This window comes from Zonotrichia albicollis, chromosome 12, assembly GCF_047830755.1.
Source record: "Zonotrichia albicollis isolate bZonAlb1 chromosome 12, bZonAlb1.hap1, whole genome shotgun sequence".
Taxonomy (NCBI): domain Eukaryota; kingdom Metazoa; phylum Chordata; class Aves; order Passeriformes; family Passerellidae; genus Zonotrichia; species Zonotrichia albicollis.
Genome location: NC_133830.1, coordinates 20,798,873 through 20,809,319, shown reverse-complemented (window position 1 = coordinate 20,809,319; position 10,447 = coordinate 20,798,873). Strand labels below are relative to the sequence as shown.

The 10,447-nt window shown below is 49.1% G+C and overlaps 1 protein-coding gene across 7 annotated transcripts in view; it reads right to left on the bottom strand.

Moving 5' to 3' along the window:
- FBLN2 (fibulin 2) overlaps window positions 1-10,447 on the bottom strand; it is a 117,613-nt gene that overhangs the window by 90,478 nt on the left and 16,688 nt on the right. For 2 of the 7 annotated variants that reach the window (XM_074550177.1, XM_074550183.1), the window contains exon 1: window positions 7,733-7,826. The exons of 3 other annotated variants lie outside the window; for them this stretch is intronic. The gene's annotated coding sequence lies outside the window, so the exon portion shown is untranslated. Of the gene's footprint in view, window positions 1-7,331; window positions 7,468-7,732; window positions 7,827-8,190; window positions 8,418-10,447 lie in introns of those variants that run through there. 2 more of the 7 variants (XM_074550181.1, XM_074550180.1) reach the window with 2 other exon arrangements.

Below are 10,447 nucleotides of genomic sequence, written 5' to 3'. Positions count from 1 at the left end.
AGCGCGGTTACCCGAAAAGCAAGGAATGACACTTTAAAAAGAATCCATAATCTTTGTTTTTTGAAGTATTTCTTCAGTGGGAATTGTGTTGGAGCAAAGAATGCAAAACCTAGAAGCTTCCAAGAGGGGGTCATGTGAAATTACTCTATTTCAAAATTTTTCCAAATCACTAACATTTTGACTCTGAATGTATTTGTAAGAATCTGCCAAAAAACCATCAAACCAGTCAATTTTTTTTGCAGTTCGTAACTGTGTGCTTTTTTCCCAGGTCTTAAAAATATGTTTTTGTAGAGAACTTATGTCATTTCTGTAGAAATTTCTGCAATCCACAATGACATTGCATATTTTTTTTCAAGTAAAAACAAGCCTCCCAATAAAGAACAAAGAACATCCTTTGTTTCAGACGAAGAATTTCAGGAGAAACCACAAAATGTTCAAGCAAAACATTAAACATTTGATTTTCCACCCATTTTGCCAACAGTCTAAGTTTTCCCATACTTCTAATATCAGTGTCACTGAGGAGGGGAGGGGACGCGAGGCAGGTCAGATGGACAACAGTCACTCTGCAACTTAAGACCTGGTAATTAAAAAAAGATGAAAATAGAATGTTTTGCAGAAAGCATTTATCTTCTTTCACTTAGCTTTTCTTTTTAATGAGGAAACAAGACCTGCTTGATTTACCCATCAGGAAAACACAGCATTGAGGGAAGACTGGAAGTTGTTACTCGAGTTGCTAGAGAAATCCTCAGCTCTGCTCCTGAGAACACCCAGCTCTGCAGCCCTCTTAGTCACCAATGTGAGAGTCCTGCCCTTTGTTAAGGCCCAAACATTACTCATGGCAGATGTTATTTAGGCTCTTTAAACGAGTTTTTGAAAAGCAGGCTTAAAATCAAATGGAAACATTTAATTTTGAATCCATTGGAGATTACGTGAAACACAGACACGCTTGCCTGACACACTTCACTGCCTGTTTTCACAGGATGGTTTGGGTTGGAAGGGACCTGAAGATCATTCAGATCCAACACAATTATCGAGTTCCAATTCCCAGTTAGTGCGGGTTTTTCCCAGTGCAAAGCCATCCCCCGGGTGTGGCAGCAGCATGGAACTTTGTGCGGCTGCATGTTGGAGTGCCACAGTGCCCAGCACTGCACAAAGACACAATTTACACAATTTAAGTGCTATTTACACCCTCAGAGACAAGCAACCCCAAACCACAGAAACATAGTCAAGAATTACATACATGAGCTGTCTGGTATAGGCATATGCTTCATCTTCATGGCAAACATCATAACGTGCTGATTTATTTTTTAAATTGTTACAGAAAGAGAGATTTTAGTAAATTTAAGTAAACCCCAGTGAGTTTCTTTCACTTCACTCTATTTAAATGCAGGAATAGAAGTGATGCACTCAAGTTAACCTGTTTGCCCAGACTGGAGAGACATTATTAAATGTTCTTTTACACATCCTAAATATTCAGACACTTGCAGCACCCCAGGGCATAGTGTGCTATGTCAACACCTTGAGAAGAATGCAAACATCTTAATAAAAGCAAGGAGAGATTGCTTATCGTGCACTCTTGCTGTTAACATCTGCATTTTACAAAAGCTCACGAATTATTACACACACTTTCCACAGGACATATCCTCCTGGATATGCAGGCAGCCATGCCAGGAACCAAACAGCATGTCAGAAAGCAGACTGCATTTTTGGTTTTGCTCTAAAGGCAAATGAGTGTTTTTGAGCATTCTGCAGCTCTCCTGAGCAGAGCCATTTACTCTGCTTCACCAGCTCAGAACTGAGCGGTAAATCCCCCAAACCAATCTGCTCTGCATCACATTATATCCTTCCCAAACAGCCATCCAAGTGTTATACATTAATCATGCCCAGATCCTACATTCAGGATCATCAGACTGGATGTTGTATGGACTGCAGGACAGAGTTCCACACGTGAGCAGAGGAGATCAGAACAGGACGTGCCGTGCCACCAGACGTGAGTGTCCTGCTTATGGAAACTGAATAAATAAAAAGTTGGCCTCCACAGAGCTGGCAGAGCCTCTGGGCAGGCTCAGCAGCTCAGCTCCTTCAGGTGGATGGAGGAACAGCCTCTCTCAGCCCTCGCTGATTCACGTCAGGAAAAAAAGAGACAAACCCAAAAGGCAGCAGGATTATCTTCAATAGTCTAATTAGTGGCTCGAGATAATCCACTTGGCTTTGTCCAAAGCAAATTCGGGAGTGCTGGAGGGAACTGTGCAGAGGCAGAGGCCAGCAGGGCGGGCAGGCAGTGGTCAGTGGGCTCAGGGCTCTGCACCAGCTGCCCACCCTGACCCTGGGCCAGCAGAGCTGCTGTCATCTTCTCTGCCAGCTCCACTCTGAGCCGCTTAGCAAAGCAAAACTAGATCAAAAATAAAACAAAATTGGGCTTTGCTATCAAAACTAAAATCTGGCAGCCTGTTCCCATGCAAAATCCCTCACAAGTGATACATTTGTGGAGGACAGCTGGAATAAATCCATGACATTTAATGACATACTAAAAGCAAACCTTGAACAAACAACTTTAAATCATTTGAAATACTACTGTGAGTAGATGAAACTCTGCAGCACTCACATGTTACAATAATTAATCATTTCTAAACAGTAGAGTTTAATTATTTTTTGAAAAATCTTTTGCAGAAGTGCGAGTTTTTCCCCATTCCAGGCATATATTTAAAGTAACACTCTCCTGTGAAAAGGTTTCACTTCAGAGTTTTAAATGTATCCTCTCGTTCTGATCTGATTCATGACACCAGCAAAAGAGTTTTTCCAGCTTTTACCTTAATTTTGTTTTATAATTAACCTCACCTCCAAAGCCAGAGCATAACATGGAAAAGCAGCAGTCCTAGAAGTTTTTTTCTATAAAACACTTCAAATGTGATTGCCACAGAAACTGAGACAACACATTGCCTTATAAACTTAAATGGGAATTCAGATCCCATAGGCATCCCCTAACCCCCATGCATATGCAGCATCATCCTAAAAGGTTCACAAATGCTCGGGCAGAAGAACAGGTCTGGGTTAAAGAGCTGTTCGCTGATGCCCTGAAGGATTTCAGCTGGCCCACCCCGAGCACCAGGGACCTGTGGAATTTCCCATGAGAGGGCACAGGCACCAAGCTGAGATGATTTAGGACAGCACAAACAGTGCAAGGAGCACATCTCAAGCAGCTGCTGGCCAAAGAGCCCAGCTCTCATTCAGTGAAGCTGGGGACACACAGACGGTGTCTCTGGCCCTGGCCACAGCAGGAGCTGGCTGAGGACCAGCAGCTGGCTGGTAGTCCCCCACCACACGTCTGGCAGGAGGGACAGAGGGAACATTCACTGTGCTAGTGCAGACTCAGCTACTTCAAGTCAAAAACAAAGGTGGTTTGAGCTAACCTGGCTGGATTTGCAGTGAGGTGGATTAAGAACACCCATAAGACCCCTTCTGCCAGCCCTGGTGGGGATATAATCTTTGCTGGTTGTATTTTCTGTTTCCAAAATGTCATGTATGCCTGCCCCAGGAATTGCTTTTTCTCTCTCCCTCTCCATCAGCAGTCTAGACAAAACTGCATTAAGATCCTTTCTTGACTTATGTGTACAGGTGTAAGGGGTTAGCAGTTACTAAAAGGTTTTCTGGATACAGGAAAAAATGAGCTCCTTGTCTCTGAGGTATTCTAGTGAATAGAGTCAGGAGCAAAAACTCGAACTAAACTAAAAGAAGTTTCCTGCCAAGGATCACAAAAAAAAAAAAATTATAAAAAATTGCTGCCAAAATAGGCAGAAAGTCTGTGAAGTGTGGAGGGGCATCTCCTCAGCCTTCATGTCACAGAAAGAGCAGGAGGTACCTGCTGGGGTGCCTGAGCCCAGCCCATGGCAGCTGGCTGTCCGTCTGTCTGTCCGTGCAGCTGAGCCAGGGACCCACAAAGCGCTGCTGGCACCAGGCTGGGCACGCCCTGCCTGCCTTCATTCATAAAAACCAGCCCAGGCTGGGAAAGCCCCAGGCTCCAGTGCACCCAGCAGTAAATGCCAGCGACATCTCTGCTCACACACACTGCCCTGGCCTCTCTGCACGCTGCAGCCAGTGATCAGTGACAGGGCTCAAACCTCTCCCTGCCTCTGCTCCAACCCACAGAGCTCGTTAGCAAACAAGACAGACAGGAATGCACGCCTGCCGTCATGCAAAGCAAGGGATGCAATTAACACAGCTTCATTTTCATGAATAATGGGTTAGGTTTGTAATGCACTAGAAGGAAAACGCAGCTCAAATTGTCTGGTCTTGCTCTGGCCATGTTCAACAGGAGGAGGTGTGGCCAGGCCATAAGTAAGCTGCATTTCTTCGTACCTAAGCTTGTTTTGACTGTTTGATTTCCAACAGAAAGACCACAATAACATAAGCAGGAGAGAACAAAGCGCTTTTTGGAAAGCCCTTTTCCAAGTCTCTTCTGTTTAACTCCTGATCTGTACGAACATGGAATTGGAAAGGACTTCTTGGGATATTAAATACAGGCCCCTGTTATTAAAGGCAACATGTCACTTCCAGCAGAAAGAAAGGTTAATGTTATGCCAATGAGCTGGAAGGAAATCCAAATTTCTAATGAATGAGAATGGGGGGAAAAGCTAAACAAAAGTGAATGCATGAGCCCATATCACGAGATCAGAGCCTTATTCTAAACATATGGGCTGGTGGCACATCGAAGAGGAGATAAGAGGCACAATAACTAAGAGTCATGGTTCTTTCTGTCACTAGGGATCTGCATGCAACTAAGAAAAACACTTCAGCACACTCAGCCCTGGGACCCAGGAGGAAGAAGAGCTCCCAGGGCACTGTGAGGCCACCTGAGATCACAGTGGCCCCCAGGTCAAAGGCTCACGGCAGAGGCAGGCAGGCCCCAGCCAGCAGCACTCTGCTTTCCTCTGCAGAACAGCCAGAAGGCAGCTGGAGGAAAGTGTGTGCCCACTGCAAGTCTTTCAGCAGCCACCAGAATCTCTGCAGAATGTAAGAGACACTTTTGCTTTTGGCAGAAGCAGCTAAATCCCACCTTGCACCCACAAACTACGGGAAGAAACTCCTAGGCATGGAAGCGTTTCCAAAGAACAGCTTGAAAGGGGAGAGCAATCCTGTAAAGATTTCTCATCTCCCTGGATAAAGGAAAGAAAGCAGCAGAGAGAGGCAAGGTTGGCAGGAGGCTTGGTTTGGTTGACATGGGGACACAGGGACGATGGGGAGGGACAGCCAAGGTCCCTTCCTTCCCCACAGTCTCCCTGCAGCCTGAGAGCAACAGGAGCCCTCAGAGCTTCCAGTACACACAAAAAAGGCACAAAATCACAGTGTGGAAGCAGCCTGGAGAAGGGCTGCAGCCACTCTGCTGCTGCACATCCAGAGGAAGGGATGTCCTGCAGTGCTGGAGAGGTTCTGGCAGCGTGGCAGCCCCAGCAGTGTCCCCTCCTGGAACAGAGGAACTGTCCAGCAAAGCTGTTTCCAAGCAGTCCAACACCAGGGCTCCATCCCAGCCGGGGACAGATGATCACATGCAGAAGATGTTACCTCCTGACTGTGCTGCTGTTCCCCTGCCATCACCACCGAGCCCCAGGAGCAGCCTGGGGGGCTCCATGTCCAACACCTGCAGCAGTGACTCAGCAGCACTCTGTGAGGCTCCCTGGCAGCTCACGAGCCTCTCCCAGTGGGATCCAGCTGATCCTCAGCCCCACTCGCCCCCAGCCCCCAGAGATGGGGGTTGTTGCTGCCCTCCCACTGCTCATGCCTGAGAGGGACAGAAAGAGCTTTGTTTGGAATGTCATCGTTAATGCCACCTAGCGCTGCGGGGGACTCTCTGCCCAACATTACCTCTCAGAGGCCACCTACACTCAGTGCACAAAACTGCAGAGCACCATTTCTTCCAGCTTCAGGCAGATCAGAGAAACTTAGAAGTGTATAATATCAAATAATTATCTAATGCAACTGGAAAGGTATTAAAATGGATGGATGGAAAGTAAAGAGAGATCTCTTCAGTCACAAAAACTGACTTAAACTAAAAGAAAACCATTTTACCTGGTATTTATATACACTGCAAGGCTACTGTTTACTCATTATTTATTCCACTGCCACTTGCAGAATAGCCTGATGCAGTGTGTTTAGACCAGCAGTCCCACAGAAGTGGGGTACCTGAGGAGCTCTCAGAGCTCCATGGCTTTGCCATCAGTTTCTTGTCTTCAGTAGAAAAGTTAAAGCTCCAAGCTCTACACTGAACTCAATAAACCCTGCTCAGAGCACTGCCTTCATGACAGAATACATTGATGCAATTAAAATAACATTGCTCTTGAAGAGTAAGGCAGCACCGGGAAAGCTTTGCCAACAAAGCAATGCCAATTAAGAGTGTGATTTTTGGAAGATATTTTTAGGCCAACATCAGCCCTATTAATGCTGGTATAACTGTCTTCAAAGTGATTTTGAAGGTCCAGCTGACGCCACTCGGGAGAAGAACTAGTTAAAAGACCAGAGTTTGGCCTCTGTAGGCTCCATTCTGTCATTAGGGGAAAATCTTTCATAATAAAACTAATTTCATCCATTCCACTAATAAGGAGGGTTTACGTCCAAAATCTTCTCAGACAATTTTACACCCATTAACTGTATAGCACGAGCTGTAGTTTTTGTTGTTAAATGACGTAAGCTGCAAGTAAAGACACATTTATGGGATGTATCCATAGCTTCCATTTGCATCTGAAAGGACCAGGATGCCTAAAGCAAGAATGTGTCATGAGGAGCAGGAGGAAAGGAGAGAACCGGGGTGCTGATGATCTGTTAGAAAACCACACAATCTCCAAACACCGCCCCTCTGCTCATCGCCTATAGGTGCAAAGAAGCCAAACTCGACGCTAATATAACTTGGCAATAACGGCAATTTCCTTTCCAAAGAAAACCCAAGGCTGAGAGAGAAAATTCGATACCAGCGGGGCACACACCAGCTCCAAGGCCCTTCCTGCAGGTGTTACGGACCGTGTGCCCAAACCCTCCTGCTCTGACCTCATCCTGGGGCGGCTCGGCTCGGGGCGACCGCCAGGCTGCTGCTGCAGGCTGCGGGCGATAGGGGAGGAGATAAGGCGAGGGGAGGCTGGCTAGGGCTCAGCCCTGCACGCACACAGCGGTTCTGCGGCCGCTCGGCTCCCCCTGACCCTACAAGCCTGGTGCCCCAGCCTTCCCCGGCACATCCCTGCCCTGTCCTGCACAGCCCCCGGCCCGTCTGAGCGCCGCTCTCTCCACAAATCCGAGCGTGCCGGCGAGAGCAGGCACAGAGCGCTTTTCTCAGCTCTGCCATCTACCTTCTCCTCTTCCTCTCGCACTCCCCATTGGTTTTCGCTGGGCTCAGGAGCCTGCCCGGCTCGGCGGACGCGTTTGAGGAGCAATGCGGGCAGCTCTCCCCCAGCGCCAAATGACATTTGCTGTGCAAACACTCCCCCCGCCCCGCGGGCCGCTCTCGCCTCCACCCAGCGAGTTGTTTTCAATAAACCGACAGCTCCGAAACATCCACAGCAACTTTTTTTTCCTTTGAAAAATTGCCGCTTTCAAACCAACAGGAAAAAAAAAAAAAAAGAGAAAAGAAAAGAAAAAAGAAAGAGGGGAACAGCACAAGGAAATATCCGCGCATTTGTCCCGGGAAGGGCTCTGGGTGAGGGGCTGCAGCGGGCTCGGGAGCGCCCGGGGCTCGGCGCCCCGCACTTACCGGGCCGGGCCGGGCCGTGCCGCTCGCTCGCTCCGCGGGGAAGGGGCCGCGGGACCCCGGGGCCGGAGGGAGGGGCCGGAAAGCGGCGCCGGGGTTTGTCCAACCTGACAGCGGCCGGGCGGGACGGCAGCCCCGCGGAGCGCGGCCCCACACGCCGGGACAACGGCATGGAATGGGACGGGATGGAATGGGATGGGATGGGCTGTGCGGGGAGGCTCACGGGGACCGGAGCAGCCCCCTGACGGGCTCCTGGGCACCGCAGCTACCAAGGAAAAGAAAAAGCCGGCGGTGAGAGGTGAGCGCAGCGCCTGCCTCGGGGCTGAGGGGCCTCACCTGGCTCTGCCCAGGTTAACGCCGCTCTGTCGACTAAAGGTGGTTTCGAGGTTGTACTATAAAGGCTTTTCAATTTCTTTTCGTCCCACAGCTGCTTACTGAGATGTAAGCAGCCCCAAACTCACCTGGCCGTAAGCCCTCAGGGAAGCGCTCGGTGCTCAGAGCCCGATCTGCTCATCGAGAGCGTCCCGTTGTTGTCGTGTGACAATAGCGACTGTTTATAGAAACCCATCCTGGGATAAATTAGAGACAAGTCCCTGGGACGAACCAAGTCCCTGCAACAAACACTATGTCATCGGGAAAGCATCCCTGCTCAGAGGGTCTCGGGAGTGAGGCCGGTGCTGCTGCCTGCCAGACACGGCCGTGCCTGTGAGCCCAGGGGGCTCAGCCAGAGGGAGCCGCCTGTCCTGGATCCAGAGCTCTGCCACCTCCTTGGGGCACCAGGCTCGGCTTCCCCCTGCCCCTCTGTCCCCTCAGTACCTGCTGGTTCCAGCTGGGCCCTCAGGCCAGCCCTGGAGCTCTGAGACACTGCTGGGATGTTCTCACACCGAAGGGCTTCTCTGTCTTCCCGAGCATTTGGTTATGGGAAGGAGAGACCCTGTTTGGTGCCCGTCGGAGCTGCCCAAGCCAGCAGGGCAGAGCAGCAGGAGCACGGCAGTGTCCCACCGAGGCCACCTGCCCAGCCAGCAGCACCGGCCTGGCCTGGGCCTAGGCACAGCTGCAAACAGCTGGTGGAGGCACCAGAGCATCCACGGCCCGGCTGCCGGCTTTGCATCCCCAGCAGCCAAGGCATGCAGCAGAATCCACTGCTGCAGTCAGGGCTGGGAGCTCCCTGCAGTGCTTGGTCACCTTCCTCCTCCTCACAGCAAAGTCAGCCCAGCCCGATCTATGACACTGTAAATGCAACATTTGAGGAAACTTTGGAGCTGGTCCTGGCTCTCAACTCCCATTCACAGGCAAGACTGAAGTCTGCACAGACAAAATGTGCATACAATTAGGGAAAAGTAGCAGGGTAAGAGTTTCCATTTCTGAAATGTGGTATCCTGTCTCCATCACAGCCAGTGCTTGGGAAAGTGGGACTGTGTTATTGTGTGATGCTGCAGTGTATGTGGGAAGGGTCCTGCCGATTGCTGCTGGACACCCTGAGGGATGGACTAACTACACAAAATCATTGTGTAACTTTAGCCAGGGAGAAAAATGCTATTTACTTTGTCAGCAAACAATCAGCCCTCCCAAAATGTTCCTACACAGTCTTGAATTTCATCTGGAAGAAAAATGAAAGCACAGAAGGAGCAGAGGACTCTGATTTCTCTCTCCACGAGTGGAGATGCAGTGTGAGCACTGCTGCTCTGAAAGCAGGGTCACAGTCCCCTAAAATTGTGTGAGTTGTGTGGTGAGCCTGTGAGTGCCCCTTGCTGGCCCCACTGCAGCAGGAGCAGAGCTGGGGCAATGCTTTGTCTGGGGTTTGCACTGGGACTGGGACTGAGCTGACAGTGAGCCCACACTTGCCACCTGTGTGTTCCTTGTGTGTCTGAGGAACACCAGGAGAGACCAAAGGAGTCAGGACTGTGATAAAACTGAACCAGGAATTACAGGAGACTCCCAAAAATCAATCCAGCAGCAGCTTTTCTTGTTAAAGCCATGATGCCCTAAGCAAGGTAAAGTCTGTAGGTAGGTTTAAATTCTCTCATCAGACCAATTGATGCACATGGGAGGTACTTTCAGGCTCCCAAATCCTTCCTCATATCAAAGAGGGGGTGCACGCTGCACCTCACCAGGGCACCACACACCTGGTTAAATTCAGGAAGTCCTAAACCTAACCCAAAAATTGGAGCCCTATGCTGGTGGCCTGTTGTCAGGCAGTGCTTTCACTTAATTTGTCCAAGAAAAAAAATTATTCTGTTTCTGAGCCATATTTTTAACAACATAAGATCGCTTAAAATGTTTTGCATTGACTTCAAGTGACACTGAAGAACTAATACATCCAGGATTTAATGAAGTGAGGCTAAATGGAAATATCCATAATTTCCGAATGAAAGAAAACCGACAACATTGTCTGGGGACTGAAAGGATAAGGCAGGTCGTGTGAATCCACACAGCCATCCTCATGGGTGGGATAAGCACATACCCACTCAGGGACTAGCTTTGGAAAGCACAACTAACTCTTTGGAAATCTGATTTCAGGAGAAAAGTTGGACTTGAATACAGCCTTTCTTTTTTTTTTTTTTTTTTTTTTTTTTGCATGTCCAACTCTCCTGAAGCTCTGAGCTCTGCACTGTGCACCAAAGGAGAGAGGGTAGCACTGTCCCAAGGGACAGACAGGGAATCAGAGCACAGAGAGACCTCTGTACATGGGGTGGTTAATCCTTGACCCACCTAGAA